The following is a 15,792-nucleotide window of genomic DNA, read 5'->3' on the forward strand; positions in this document are numbered from 1 at the left end:
CTTTTTACATATATATGTATATATATATATGTATATATATATATATATATATAAGTTTCCAAATTTTCATCTGAATTTCTCCTCACAATTAAATTATCATATATTTTGCCATAAATATCCATGGATTCCTTGTACCATTAGAGAAATATATACTGCTTCTTCTATTCATAAAACATCTCTGTTTAGATTATTCTGTTTTGACCCTCACCTGATTTACTGTGTATATAATTTGCTTAATATCATTATTTATTCCTCAATTTAAAAAAATAAATATCACTTGTTTAAAGATCCATAGGACTTATTTTTCCACAGACTAGAAGTTTTAGGTCTAATAACCATTTTAAATTAAAAGTATGCTGGATGAGAAATACATTAGTATTTGTAATTTAGAAATATGTGAATTATTTCTCATTCCCTGAAAGCTGTTCCATATTTACTAATTCAAAAATACCATACATTCATGTTTTCTTAATATCAATTGCCTTCTTTCCTAGACAGAGAGGCATTGGGTTTTGATGTTATTTGTACAAGTAATGAATAGTCTTTGTAAAAAGTCACACTCTTCTTTAAATGTGTAATTTTGTTATTATCACATTTTATGGTCGGCCTACTTTGAGTCTTCCCCAAATTCCCCTTTTGTGTGAGTTGCTAGCCCCCTTCCTAATTAGTGCTGTGATTGTTGCTTTCTTAAAAGTGCACCAATATATCTTCTCTTGTAAAATACAATTGCTTTTTATATTTCTGGAACTAAAAACAGATGATTCTAAAAACACAGCAACACAGAAAAAAAATTTTTGAATTCTTAGAAACACTAAATCTCTGAAAGAAAGAATAAGTAGGAAAATAAAAGGCCAAGGATCCAGAGGTGGGGAAAGACTCAGAATTAAGAGATAGAAAGTGGAAGGAGGGGGTGAAAAAAATGAGGTGTTTGATGCAAGAGAACAGAATGATAACCTTGTGTCCTGTGATAGAAGATAAAGGTGAAAAAGGACCATAAATCTTCGTGAATGTTGAGAAGTATGAAAAAGAAGACATGAAAGTGACAGTGAACAAAATGACCCCATTGTATTTAGAAAGAAAAAAGCATTTTCTGCAAAATTGCAGACAAGAAAGTTAAATCACATGGAGACTGAACAAATATTTAATCTATTATCTCAAATTTGGTCTCAATTATGTTTATTCCTATGGAAAATAAACCAATGTTTTAATACTTATTTTTCTGTTCTGTAAAAAACCAAAAGGATAAGTTTTGTGATTTTCTAATAAATTACATACTTATTTCTGTATCATTCTATTATCAGATAGTCACAATAAATATTAAATGGAAAGTTGAGAAATTAGAAGGAGAAATTTGGGGACTGTAGTTTTAAGTTATATAAAACAGTCTAGCGCTTTACCCCAGTGTAGATTCCTGTATCAGTCAGGGTTCCCCAGAGAAACAGAACTAATAATTATCCAACGTGTGTGTGTGTTGTTGGGGAGGAATATATTTTCCTCCACCCTTCTAGGCTCTTCTGGCTGCTCTAAGAATTAGATTAACATGAGGCAGATTAACAGAAAATCGAACAATGGAGAGACCCGGGAAAACTAACTCACCACGATGGTTGAAATTCTCACTTTAAACACCGTCTTCAGCTAAAGACAAAAGCTTCTGTTGCGGGAGGTGGTTGGGACTTCCGAGGGGAGGAAGGCAATTCCTGGAAGACGGAGAAGCAAATGTTTGGTAAACAACTGTTTGCTGGGCCACATGGAGACAATGAGACACAAAGTGGACTTTGATCTCTAGGCCCTGTTCCCCCACCACTCCTAGCCCATGTTTTGCAGACATCTCCGGTGACTGTTTTATTCCAGGAACAGTACCATAAATCTAAAGGCAGGCAGTTAAGGGGGAGATAACAAGAAAGACCTCCGGAGTCATGTTTTTTTAAAATAACCAGCCTAGATTAATCCTCTTGCCAAAGAGACACAACTAGGGGTGGCAAATTGTGCTGTCCTAAAGTCCCACGTTTGAAACGTCTCCAAGTCTCAGAGTTCAGAAGGTGAGTCGGCAGATTGTTCCATCCCAATGAACCAGTCTCTTAGTCTTGACAGTAGTTGTTCCTGCCCGTTTGCAGGAAGTTCAGGCAAGACCCCATGGAGGTGTTTGTGGACGACGAGACCAAGCTCACACTGCTTGGGCTGCAGCAGTACTGCGTCAGACTTCTTGCAGAAGAACCGCAAGCTCTTTGATCTCGTGGACGTGCTGGAGTTTAACCAGGTGGTGATATTTGTGAAGTCGGTGCAATGCTGCATGGCCTTAGCCCAGCTCCTCGTGGAGCAGAACTTCCCAGCCATTGCCATCCACAGGGCCACGGCCCAGGAGGAGCAACTGTCACGTTATCAAGCAGTTCAAGGACTTCCAGTGGTGGATCCTGGTGGCCACCAATCTGTTTGGCTGAGGAATGGACATTGAGCGTGTCAACCCTGTCTTCAATTATGACATGCCCGAGGACTCGGACACCTACCTCCACCACATGGCCCATGCGAGTCACTTTGGAACCAAAGACCTGGCCATTACTTTCGTGTCTGATGAGCATGATGCCAACATGCTCAGTGATGTCCAGGACAGGTTTGAAATGAATGTGGCAGAGCTTCCTGAAGAAATAAACATCTCCACATACATTGAGCAGAGCCGGTAACCACGTGCCCTGATGTCCCGGAGCCGCCCTGCTTCCCATGTGTTGCTTCAAGTCCTCTTCCTAGGTGACAGTGGGTCTTTCTTTTTACTGTTTAAAAGCTGTAGATTTGTGTAAGAATAAATTTTTATTATGGAAAAATTCAGTTCAGAAGGTGGTGATGGAGATATGCTCTCAAAGTAAGGCCTGTGTGGTGCTAGAAGCCAGGTATTTATTATTTATTTATTTTTATTATTTTTTTAATAGACCTTTATTGGAATATAATTGCTTCACAATACCGTGCCAGTTTCTGTTGCACAACAAAGCGAATCAACTATATGCATACACACGTCCCCATATCCCCTCCCTCTTGAGCCTCCCTCCCCTCCTCCTTATCCCACCCCACTAGCTCATCGCAAAGCACTGAGCAGATCTCCCTGTGGTATGTTGCTGCTTCCCACCAGCCAACTACTTTACATTCGGTAGGGTATGTACGGCGATGCTACTCTCACTTCGCCCCAGCTTCGCCCTCCCACCCCATGTCCTCAAGTCCATTCTCTATGTCTACCTCTTTATTCCTGCCCTGAAACTAGGTTCATCAGTACATTTTTTTTTTTTTTTGGATTCCATATATATACTTTAGCATACGGTATTTATTTTTCTCTTTCTGACTTACTTCACTCTGTATGACAGACTCTAGCTCCATCCACCTCACTACAAATAACTCAATTTTGTTTCTTTTTATGGCTGAGTAATATTCCAATGTATATATGTGTCACATCTTCTTTATCCATTCATCTGTTGATAATAAGAGGCATCTCTATGGAGACTAAAGAAAAACAAAGGTTAATGATTGGAGCAATGTATAAACCAGTGTCTAAGCCCAGGAGGCAGCCAGATGAGAAGATTTCTAGATGTCAAGACTAAAGCATCTTCAGATCAAGTGAGGGCAGACAGCGACAATCTGACATATTTTCCTGGTTTGTAGTTGAATGTCTCTGATGATGTCATCAGGTGTTCAGGTAAACTACTGAGTGACCCACACAGCAACAGGCATGAAGATTGTATCTAGACATGAGCTATTGTGATGATCTCTCTTAAATTTGTATCAAGTTGTTCAGCTTCAGTTTGCTGGGCTCCAGGAAAAGCACAACTTTAGCTCTCAGTGACTCCAAATAACAAGTAAAAGAAAAATTCGAAATGTTAGTTTGGAGAGTTGTAGACAAATTCTGAGGAAACTAGGAGAATTTGTGATCCAATCCAGTAATCAGGTGGAAAAACAAAACCTCTAAGATGATTAAGGAATAGAATTTAATATCCGCTATTGAAACATAATTTTTTTCTAAATTTACCCCCTTTTTTTTAAATCAAAGATAGCCAAAATAGGCTAATTTGTTTACAGAAAATGTCTAGTTTCAATAAACTTGGTCTGATTACTTGCATAGTCCGGCAAGAATAGCAATTGACCATAAAGGCTCTTTTAAATTTGCTTTGCTGGAACTTTTCATAAGGAATCTCTAGGCTGAAATTTTAAATACCTCTCAAGGCCAGGAGGCCAAGAAGCCAAGGGTTTGCCATCAGACTTGCCTGTAATACCTATAGACTTGGGTGAATTTCTCTCTTCTTGAGGTCCCAAAAATATCCTGAGGTTCCTGCACCTGCCAGAAAGTGATCTTCCTTACTCACCTCATATGGGTGCTGGGAATCAGGTAGGCAAAGTACCTGCCTGTTTTCCAAAAGGCTTTATGGCTACATAGAGTCAAACTAAGTTCCTTAAAGCTGTCTGGCTATATCTGATTCTGTTCACATTCTCAAATATGACATTATAGTCAAAACCTTGGTAATATAATGTTTCCAAATGTGTCCTGTCACAATGAGAGCAGATTTTTAGTGAACATATGTAACTAACAATATTGTCAGCAACATAAGACTATTCACTAAGAGCTTTCAAATTCTGAAGGGATCAAGTAGGGAGAATGTTTCAATTCTGCTTACCAAGATATACTTTATGAAATTGTTGTCGATCACAGTTATCTTGTTTTCCTTATATCTGGAAAACAAAGATTAAAAAGCTAGTAAAATTTCAGGAAAAGTTATAACAATTATAATCATATTCATTAGGTCATTCAGTGCCATGTAATTAATTCTTGTTGAACTTGTTTTTTTTTCTTAGCAGTTTCGTGAAGTTATCAGGTTTTCCATTAGAATTCTCTAATTTTTTACCGAGTTCAGTGTTATGATCTGAAAGTTATCAGAAACCTATAATTGTCAAAAAGTCCTTGCTACGAATTTTCTTGACAATAAAGAATTTTTGCAAAAGCATCAAAGTAAAATGATAACTGTCTACAAATTTCAAAAGACATAATGGCATACAGATCTGAGTACAATACAATTAATTTAAAAAATGTCATTTCTGTGACATATAACATTTTAAGATAACTAGAATTAAGACTGTTAACATTTTACCAAGACATATCAGATTTTAGGAATGTCATATAATTTTTAGAACACATATTAATAACATTCCTGCACACAAAATAACCTACAAAGGTTTAATATTGCTTATTTGACAATGCTTCCCATGTAATTTAATATGCTAAATAAGCTTTATTAGTTTAGTATAACTCTGAGGTTGTTGACAAAAAATTAATCGATTGATCTAAGAAAGAAATGGAAAATTTTATTCAAGCAAATTGAGGATTATAACCCAAGGATAGCATCTCAGAAAGCTCCAAGAACTGTTCTGCCCATTAAGTCAAGGTACAGTTATATAACATTTTTGACACCGAGGGCTATACATTAAATGACATATTGTTGACTGTTTACATATTCCAGATCTAAGTGTCATCATGGCCCCTTACAAGATCAAGAAAAAATGTTATTTTTTAAGCAGTTGTCTTGTTGATGCTAGGAGAATGTTGCTCTTTATGGTTGAGCATGTATTTCTGCTGATGGGAGGTTTGGTCAATGCATAATGCAGATGTACAATGCACAGTAGAGGGGAGAGAGGAGACCAAAGGGCAGAGAAATATGTTTTATGTTTAAATTCTTTTTCTTGCCATAAAATGTGAATTTTATTTCACACTTGTCATCCCTACCTCAAAATCATCACATAAGTCACAAGCTAACATCTGACTTTAGCTGCTCCTCCACTGTACACGTCATCAACTGTCATGAGTATAGTTCCAAAAAAATAAGAACTCACAGGAAAGTAAGATACATCTTTTGTATGCCACAGCTGGAAGAGAAAGAGAAGGTAGATCAGATGAGGCAGAAGTAACATATGTGATAAACGATAATTTAAAATAAGCATATTCATTACTCACAAAGAGGTAAGGGAAGATATTGGAGCAGTAAAAATGCACATGAAGTCATAAAAGCCAAAGAGAAACTACTATTAATAAAAAGCAATAATTAAGATAAAGAACTCAACAGATGCGCTGAGTTCTAGAATGAAAACCAGAGAAGGATGGATTGTTGACCTGCAAGATTAGGCAAAATAAATTTCTCAGAAGGTTCTAGGAAGAGAAGAAGAAATTTTAAAAGTGAAAGAGATATGGAAGTTGGAAGTATAATTGCCAGTACGTATACCATAGATTTTAAAGAAATAAAGAGTAACCCAAATGTCCATTGAGAGATGAATGGATAAAGAAGATGTGGTACATATGCACAATTAAATATTACTCAGCCATACAAAAATAATGAAGTAGTACCATTTGCAGCAACATGGATGGACCTAGAGATTATCATACTAAGTGAAGTAAGTCAAACAGAGAAAGACAAATATAATATGATATTGCTTATATGTGGAACCTAAAAAAAAAAGATAAATGAACTTATTTACAAAACAGAAGTAGACTCACAGACATAGAAAACAAACTTATGGTTACCAAAGGGGATAGCAGGGGTGGGAGGAGAGATAAATTAAGAGTTTGAGATTAACATATACAGACTATGATACATAAAATAGTCCAACAGCAAGGACCTACTGTATAGCACAGGAAATTATATTCAAAACACTGTAATAAACTATAATGGAAAAAAACCTGAATGAATATACATATAACTGAATCACTTTGCTGTACACTTGAAACTAACACATTGTAAATCAACTATATTTCAATAAAAAATTAAGAAAACAAGAAACAAAGAGTGATAAGGTAATTTTGTTTTAGAAATAATCACTGAGAAATTTCTCAGAATAAGAGAATGATCCTGGTATTATAAAATGCCAAGCAGAATTCCCCACCCTAAACTAGTATTCATGAAATTTTAAATCATAAAAGAAAAATAGAACATCCTAAATGTGCTAGGGGAGAAAGTAAATTAGCTAGTAAAGAATCAATTTGACATTATAAATTATACTTGGTCAAGAAGAGAATGGAGGGCTTCCCTGGTGGCACAGTGGTTGAGAATCTGCCTGCCAATGCAGGGGACACGGGTTCGAGCCCTGGTCTGGGAAGATCCCACATGCCGCAGAGCAACTAGGCCCGTGAGCCACAATTACTGAGCCTGCGCGTCTGGAGCCTGTGCTCCGCAACAAGAGAGGCCGCGACAGTGAGAGGCCCGCCCACCGCGATGAAGAGTGGCCCCCGCTTGCCGCAACTAGAGAAAGCCCTCGCACAGAAACGAAGACCCAACACAGCCATAAATAAAAAAATAAAATAAATAAATAAATTCTTCAAAAAAAAAAAAAAAAGAGAATGGATATAAAAAATGAAACCGCTAAATTCAAATTTTCTTTCTAATTAAGTGAAAGAGAATAACAAGGCTTCAGAAAGCTTACCACATACAGACCCAATTTGAACTCCTGCAAGAAAGAAATACATCAAGGGGGATACTATATGGTAGTAGAAGTTATGCTGGATAAGTACGTTTGAAACAGTTTAATTGTCTTAATAAGCAAATACACACACACACACACACACACACACACACACACACACCAAACAAGCAAAAAACACCAAGGGGCCAGAAGAGAGAAGAAGAAAGGTATTTCTTTATTAATAATCTAGAATAAAATGTCTAGAAAATTACAACATGGTAGAGGGCTGGAAGTAGGGTTGGGGAGATCACAGAATGGTGCATTGTGAGTTAGTTTTCTCACACAAGGTTACTTATAGTCTTATAAAATTCATAAGAAAAATAAATATGTGTTTGCATAAACACTAGAGTAGATTTCAGGGATGAGCTCTAGGAGAATAAAACTAGTAAGTACACATTGTGAAGCAGAAATATACATTTGAACTATTCAGAAAAAGAAAACAAATTATGAAGTAGAGTTGATATAGCACAAAGTTAAATGGTAAGTAAGCCTATATTAAGCATTAATGAGAATAAATTTAAATGACTTAAAGATAAATATTATTACATCAAAACTAAGAATTTTGTTCAGAGGTAATCTACAATAAAGAAAGGACTTCATAACATTAAGAAAATACAAATAAAAAATAATATGTGTAATGCTAAAAATTATAAAGAATTAATATTCAGAAAATTCAAGAGATTTTTGTAAACAAACAAAAATACAACACCAATAGAAAAAAAGGAGCAAAATTATGAATAACCAATTACTAGAAGGGAAATTCTGTTATGAGCATTAGTAACCAGCATATTTTGTTAACCTATCAGATTGATAAAAAATCAGAAAATTTGACAATACCAAATGTTAGTGAATAATCAAGAAAATAAATTTTTTTCTGTATAGTTTGCCCAAATCCTGACTCTTACCACTTCATTTCCTGTTGTCATTTTATGATTGACTTAGGTGCTTTTTATGTTTTAAGGAAATCAGACTCATCCATAATATGTGTTGAAGTAATTTTACACCATTTTGTCACTTTTTTTTTTTCTCTGTAATATGGGCCATACATAAGGGTCTTTTACCTCATGTACCTAACTTAAGTCTTCTCTGTTTGGGTTTTTTGTTGTTTTTGTTTTTTAACGTCTTATTCACAGAAAAGCTTTCATTATTATGATTTCTAAAAAATACTCTACTTTTTCTATATTCACAGAAACGTAGTAACTTGTGTTAGCTTTCGTCCTGGCTCCATTATTTGAGTTTAGTTTTTCTGGCTATCTAACAGGCTTATTTTTGCATGCAAACTTGTAGTTAATTTGTCTCATTAAATTTTGATATTGGAATTAATGTCAGATTTACAGATTCATTAGATAATTTTTTAACTCTTTGGTCCAAGAGTTTTCTAACCATTCTTTATTTTTTTAATATTTATTTATTTATTTGTCTGTGCCAGGTCTTGGTTGTGGTACGTGGAATCTTTTAGTTGAGGCATGCGAAATCTTAGTTGCAACATGTGGGATTTAGTTCCCTGACCAGGGATCAAACCCTGGCCCCCTGCATTGGGAGCGAGGAGTCTTAGCCCCTGGACCACAAGGGAAGTCCCCTAGCCTTTCTTTACAGTTAAGTATTATTTTAATTTACTACATTCAGTACAATAACATTTTTCTTACCCAAATGTATTGACAAGTATTTCCCTTACAATATTGAATAACAGTAGTAATAGTGGAGAATTTGGTCTTGTTTATTATTTCAATGAGAATGTTAGTAGTTTTTAAGTTGAGGTTTCAATTGAGGAAAATGTCATATACTCTTATTTCATTAAAAGTTTTTTTTTTTTATTCAGGAATAAATTTTAAATTTTATCTCATAGTTTTCTAAAAACTGAACAGATTATATAATTTTTCTCTTGTTCTAGTCATGTAAGGAACTCTAATAAATGATTTCTTAATATTGAAACATTGAGTTGCTGGAAACCGTCTTCATGGTATCACATGTAATTCTTTTTAAAGCATGGCTCTTTAGGCTTACTTATATGTTCTCTAAGGATTTTACTAGTATTATTAAGTGCGATTAATGTATTTTTTCTATCTATATGTATGCTATCTTGGTTTGATTTAGGTATAAATGTTATAAAGTCTACATAAAAAGACTTCAAAAGATTTTGTACATGTTCTATGCTTTGGTACAAGTTGAACAGCATTAGCCTTATATGTTTCTTAAACTTTATATGAAATTTTCTCTGAAAAACCACGTGGACCGAATGTTTTAGTGGAAGCAAAGATAACTCATTATTTTTATCTCTTATTTCTTAGTGATAACTGGTATTCTTAGATTTATCTCCTTTCTGCCCTCAACTCTGAAAATGTATGTCTTTTGAAAATTACCTAGTTTTGTCAAAAACTACAACCATAATTTTTTTCCATTGTAAATTGTATGCAACACTTTTGCATTTATAGAGGATTTTGAAGCACCTCCCCCTTCTTAGTAATCTGAGGTTAGAGATTTCTCCAATTTTCTTTCAAGTTAAAATTATGTTCCTGTTTTATTTCCCTTGATACTTTATAATGACATCTGTGAGGAAAGGGGGGTAGATAATTCTTCATCATATTAAATCAGAAATAAAAACTGGAAAACTAGTTTTCATTTTAATAGTGTAAAGACTATCTTGCAGGTTTGTATAACTTACAAAGTCAAGCTGTATTTTTCTTTACACTCTAGAGTTACTTATTGAATAGAAACAGCAGTTATTCATTTTTGGTAAGATACCATTTTTAGAGGGCAAAATACAACTAGAAAGATCATCAGAAACTTAAAATGTCATGAATTTAATTTTAACATTAGTAATATTTCTAAGGCACTTAAATTTGATCTCAATATGACATGTCATTATTTTTAATAATAGAATTTGGCAAGAAAATTAAAACTTGACAAGGCTTGAATAATTTACAATTAATAAAATCTACGCTTTGAAAATGACTTGCCTTACCCATAAAACTCTTTGCTCAGCACTTTTTAGAATGTTGCCATGACAAAAAAAATGGCAAGAAACTTGAACTAATGAGTATTTTATACCAAAGTTTGGTGTCTAAAACCAACACAGAGCTTTTTCCCTATCGTCTTCCCTTAAAAAAATCCATCCTCCCACCTCTATAAGAAATGGGAAGTAGGAGCAAGAGAAGGAAGAGAAGGAAAAAGAGAAAGAGAAGAAAACATTGTTGGTTAAAAATTGTTTACAAAATAAACTGAAAGGAATGATACAAATGTCTTCTACAAATGGAGATTATAATTCTTGGACAAATTATTAATTCCTTAGCGTCAAAGACTATGCATGACATCCATTATCAAGTCAAAAATCCTAGTATAATAAAAATAATGAAATAATAGTATAATCACATTTTTGACGAATTCCTATCTAATAGAAAATAATACAAATCGTCCACATAAAGCATACATTAGAACTTTACCTGACCACAAACAGAACATAATAAATTACTGTTGTGTTTATGCTATTTACTATTTAATCCTCATAATGTCTTATAAGGTGTTCCCTTTTAAAAGAAGAAAACTGGAAGCTCATAGAAGTTGATTAATTTGTTCAACATATCATTGATAGTAACTTGAAAAGGCAGATACTAACTTGGCCTCCAGATAATCTTATGACATTGCCAACTATCCTGCATGTGACTCTGTATATGTCAGCATACCTTCTTACCCAAATATACTTGGAGTTCTTCTGAATCCAGAAGGATTTCCATCCATAATGACAAAATACCTATTTTCTCTTCTCAGGACTGGAAGCCCTTCCACCACACAGCATGCCTGTGAACAGGCACAACTTTCTACAGAAAAAGGTGGCAATTCATCTACAGGGTAAGCCTAACCCATCCCACCCCCAAATCCACATCTACATGACGAGAATGCACTGCCACCTACCGAAGTGAACTTGATGATGGTATCTCTTATCTAACGTGGGCTAAAGTCTCGAATATATACTGTTTGGTATCCATTTGTTGGGCTCAGAGCAGTCTACCCCAAGATATGCCACAAAGGCATATTGATTATTTTGTATTAAAGTTACTTGAGAAACAGCTGGTGAAATAAATCGATATTAAAAAAATGTTCTGACTCTCCTCTTTCCCCCTGAAAATAGAAAATAAATCTTTCATGTGAAGGTATGCTCCCTTATACCAGGAGGTTAGAAAGCAAGCTTATCATCAGAGTTAGGGACCTCAAGCCTAAGAAACCTGTATAAGCAAACACATCCTTTTTCATTAGTCTGCTACCCCAAGCACAAGCTGCTTTGTTTCATTACATCTTCACAAATAATTGTTGTGTTAATCTAAACCTGGTGTAAAACAACCTGCTGAGGTTACTTCAGGAATCTCACTTTTATGAGGCCTTCTTGCATATGAATTAAATTGTTGTTTTTGTCTCCTGTTAATCTGTCCTGTTTCAGTTTAATTATTAGACCATGCAAAAGAATTTCAGTGGGGAAGGGGGAAATGTCCTCCTCCCCAACACATTCTATGACTAACTAAACTACCTGACCTGTATAGCTATGAACTGTACATTCCCCATACCTCTGGGTCTAAATTGAAACCTGATTGTCTCATGAGGACATTACTTTCCCTGAATCTTTTTTATGCTTTTATCTTGTTCTTTCAACTATTCTTGCTCACAACTTTTTTTGTTTGTTTGTTTTTTAAATAACTGAAACATCTTGCCCATTCACCACTCTAGACTGTTCATGTGCAAAAGTCTATTCCTGTTTCATTTCCTGTCAACCTTACTATCGCTGCCATATCACTTCAAATAATCTCAACTATATTCCAAACTCTTTTGTCCAATTATCCTTCCACTACTCCCACCTGGAACTCCGTAACTAAGTATGAAGTGCCAGTATCCTATTCTCTCTTACCTCCAGAGAGGCTGTGGTTTGACTCTGAAAAAAAAAAAAAAAAGAATAGGTATTGTTTCTTCTAAAATTTTGATTATTCTTGCTATCTATCCATGTTTTTCTAGTCAATTACTCATTCTCCACAGTAAGTCTTTCAAAACTTCAAACCCTCACCTCTCTCCTTATTGTCATTCAGGGAAAGGAATTCCTAATACTTTCACAATGGAATAAGACCAAAAGCTTCACATTCAGTATGAAATATATCACTACCCACTTCCTTAGGGAAAGTTCGTCAGCCTGAAGGGATGCAGGAAAAACCCTTCTGTTCAAGAACTCCCACTGATACAAGACAAGGTTTGACTGCCATGTGGAAGAGAGGTGACACAAAGCTAGCTTTCACTCTGCTCTCTGCCCTGAGTATGAAGAAGTGTGAAGAAGTGTTGTCTATCACTCGGGAGGTGCAGAAATGCTGAGAACGACATACCCTTGAGGTTCAGAGGCACAGGGCCTGCCTAAGCCTTTGACTAAACAGAAGAATGAAGAAACGCCCCCTTATGTACAGCACAGGGAATATAGGCGTTATTTTATAACAACTTCATATGGACTCTAATCTGTAAAAATATCAAATCTCTATGTTGTACACCTGAAACTAATGAACTATTGTAAACCAACTATACTTCAATTAAAAAAAAAAAAAAAGAAACACCTCCTGCCCTGCTTCTGGTCCATTTACTGAGTAACCAACAAGAGCAGTCTACCACTGGAGAAGGATAAAAGAGAAGATACCATCTCCTCTTTATGTTACAAGTGTGCAAAGCCTGCCAAAAGATGACAGTGAAAGAACACTGAAAAATCCCCATAATAGACTTCAAACTAACCCCAAGGTAAAGGCAGCCCCGGAATGTGAAGCCTGTTGTACACTGAAGGTAACTGTACTAAAAGCAAAACCCTAAACCGTTCAGCTGCTGACTAGATTGACTTATTCCCTACACTAACAGTCTGATAGAAGATATGGTATGACTATTTCCAAGCAGAAATATAATATTCATAAGTCTTTAGTCTTTTTTTTTTGTACACAATGTTCAAAATTCAATTAAAAAGTGCAGAATTTGTAAAAAAATCAAGATAACAAAACTAGATTCATGATTAAAAGTTAAAATAGTCTCAGATGCAGAGACATACAAAATGCTGAAACTATAAGAATGTTGGCTTTAAAATAACTATATTTAATATGTTAAATGTTTTAGTGAAAAATGTAAACAGCAAGCATGAGCAAATGGTGAATTTTAGCATACAGATGGAATCCATAAAAAGAAGCCAAATAAAAACACAGTATCAGAAATGAAAAATCCCTTAATGAGTTAATCAACAAGATGAACACAGCAGAGGAAATAATCACTGAACTCGAAGATGTAAATATGCATAGTACCCAAAATGAAATAAAACACACAATGCAAACAAATAGAACAGAGCATTCAAGTGTTGTAGGAATATATCAAACAGTCTAACATATGTTTCACTGGAGTTTAGGAAGGGGAAAATGAATAGATCAAAAGAATTATTTCAGTAGAAAGTAGCCAATAATTTCCAAAATAAATGAAAGCCCACAAATTTATTTAAACCTAGAGAACCACAAATAAATATTCACCTAAGTAGGCACAAGATGATCAAGCTGCTGGAAAACAAAATTTAAGAGAAAATCTTGAAGACAGCAGAGAATAAAGAAACTTACCTACAGAGGAGCAAAGAGAGGACCACAGCAAATTTCTTGTCAGAAACTATGTAAGCAGAAGAGAATATCAATGTCAAGGGAGAAAAAGTCATCTTGGAATTCTGAACACAGAAAAATTGTCTTTCAAAAACTTCAGGCAAAATACTTTTTCAGAAAAAAAGCTGGGAGAGTCTATTACCAATGCACTTGTACTACAAGAAATGTTGAAGAAGTTATTCTGGCAGAAGAAATATGATACCAGATGAAAATGTGCTTCTACAGAAAAGAATGAAGAGCACCAGAAATCATAAAAATTGGAGTATATATTTAAAATCTCATTTAAAATGTTTAATTGCTAATAAATTGACTAAACAAAACAGAAAGAATATATTATGAGGTTTATGACATATAAAGAAATAAAATGTGTAAGGATAATAGTACAAAGAACTTGAAGGAAAAAATGAAAGTCTAATGTAAGTTTTCTTTAACTACATGAGAGATGGTATAACATTCTCTGAAAGTAGACTGTAATAAGTTAAATTTGCAATATTTAAATCTCAAAGCAACTTCTAAAAATAAAATAATTCGCTAAAGCGAATAATGGAGAAAAGATATATAATCATAAGAAATACCCAATCTGAAGGAAAGCAGGAAAAATACAATATAATGCTGATTGACATTATTTCTCTCCAAATTTATATATAATGGACTGTATATGAAAGAGAAAATAGATTAATGTTTGCCTTAGCATTATTATCAGCAGCAATTCTAACCTTATAGTGTCAGGAAAACTTGGGGTTAAGTCCAAGTTCTGCCTCTTCTGAGCTGTGTAATAATTTGTCAAATTCTTAGCTTCTCATACTTACTCTTGTTCTTCTTATATGAGAGGCCTTTTAATCTCCATCTTGAAATTGTGTAATTTTTTATTATTATACTATAGATATTGAGTATCAGGAGCTGAAAATCTTCATTATTTTTTTCCTGTAATTACACACTAACTTGCCTTCAACGTGCTGCCTTTACCACACTCCAAATCAGCACATTTAAGTAACAGCATTTTGAAATAAATTTGGTTAACATAGCCATATTATAGTGTGTTTTATCTAAAGTCTTGCTATTGCCTAGCCAATATCAGTGTACATATGTAGTGGGAAATTATTTGTAACCGGGCAAATATCATGTTGCCTCATTATTTAACCAGTACAGACGTCAAAGGAAATATTTGTTGGAGCTCAGACAGGACCTTCAGTAACAAAAAAACTTGATGTGGCAAAAAAAAGAGTCAGGGTTTTGATCTCAGAAAGCAAATGTAGATCTTTTTTAATTTTCCCCAAAGACTGAATTAAAACTATTAATATGTTATACAGATTTTAATAAACTAGATGCTTATTTACTGCTTTGTAATGGAGAGGAAAGCTGTAACTTCCAAGTGACTGGAGTGCAACATTTTTTTTTTCAGATGGCACTTTCTCCATTCTCCAAATTTTCAACAGAATATGATAACAGAAGCAAAGAACGGGCTTTGATTTTTACACGTGCCCGTTATTAGAGCAAATATATTTAATATATCATGAATAATGCTTAATTCGACTATTGCAAAAAAAAAAAAAAAAAAGAAAGAAAAAAGTAAAAGAAACATCCCTGCCCTCTGTGAGAGGCCCCCAAAGATATCTAGGTCCTAAACCCTGGATTCTGTGAATGTTATAAAACTATAAAAACATGGCCAAAG

General features: G+C 34.5%; 1 long non-coding RNA gene and 1 pseudogene across 2 annotated transcripts; one reads left to right on the plus strand and one right to left on the minus strand.

The window, feature by feature from the left end:
• Positions 1–1,010: 1,010 nt before the first annotated feature.
• On the minus strand, positions 1,011–7,583 carry LOC309628617. The gene is made up of 2 exons (XR_014244587.1): positions 4,650–7,583; positions 1,011–1,697 (listed from the first exon to the last, which is right to left on the minus strand). It is a non-coding gene; the product is annotated as an uncharacterized lncRNA (long non-coding RNA).
• Positions 1,748–2,816, plus strand: LOC309628467 (ATP-dependent RNA helicase DDX39A pseudogene; annotated as a pseudogene). Its single transcript has 2 exons — positions 1,748–1,768; positions 2,095–2,816. The product of its transcript is annotated as an ATP-dependent RNA helicase DDX39A pseudogene (transcript).
• Positions 7,584–15,792: the final 8,209 nt, after the last annotated feature.

The sequence above is a fragment of the Balaenoptera borealis genome, assembly GCF_965194805.1.
Source record: "Balaenoptera borealis genome assembly, chromosome: 4".
NCBI classification, from domain to species: domain Eukaryota; kingdom Metazoa; phylum Chordata; class Mammalia; order Artiodactyla; family Balaenopteridae; genus Balaenoptera; species Balaenoptera borealis.